Here is a 315-nt window from a genome sequence, read left to right on the forward strand (position 1 = left end):
GAGGTGATGACGATGGTGGGTGAGAAACACAGGGAGGTGGAGGTGCAGAGCTGATGCTCCAGAACAGTTTGTTGTTGAAGCTGAAACAGAAGAAACAACATTCAGTCTGAGGACAAACATTTCAACTTGGATTAGTTTGGTTTTAGGTCGAACCGATCGACATCTCTGGCCATTACTGCGCTAATGGAGGACATAACAAGTGCTGTGGATGAGAGGAAATACACGATGGGAATATTTATTGACCTAAAAAAAGCATTTGACACAATCAATCATGAGTTATTAATGGATAAGTTAGAAAAATATGGGATCAGAGGA

This window comes from Monopterus albus, unplaced genomic scaffold (genome assembly GCF_001952655.1).
Source record: "Monopterus albus unplaced genomic scaffold, M_albus_1.0 scaffold26.1, whole genome shotgun sequence".
NCBI classification, from domain to species: Eukaryota; Metazoa; Chordata; class Actinopteri; order Synbranchiformes; family Synbranchidae; genus Monopterus; species Monopterus albus.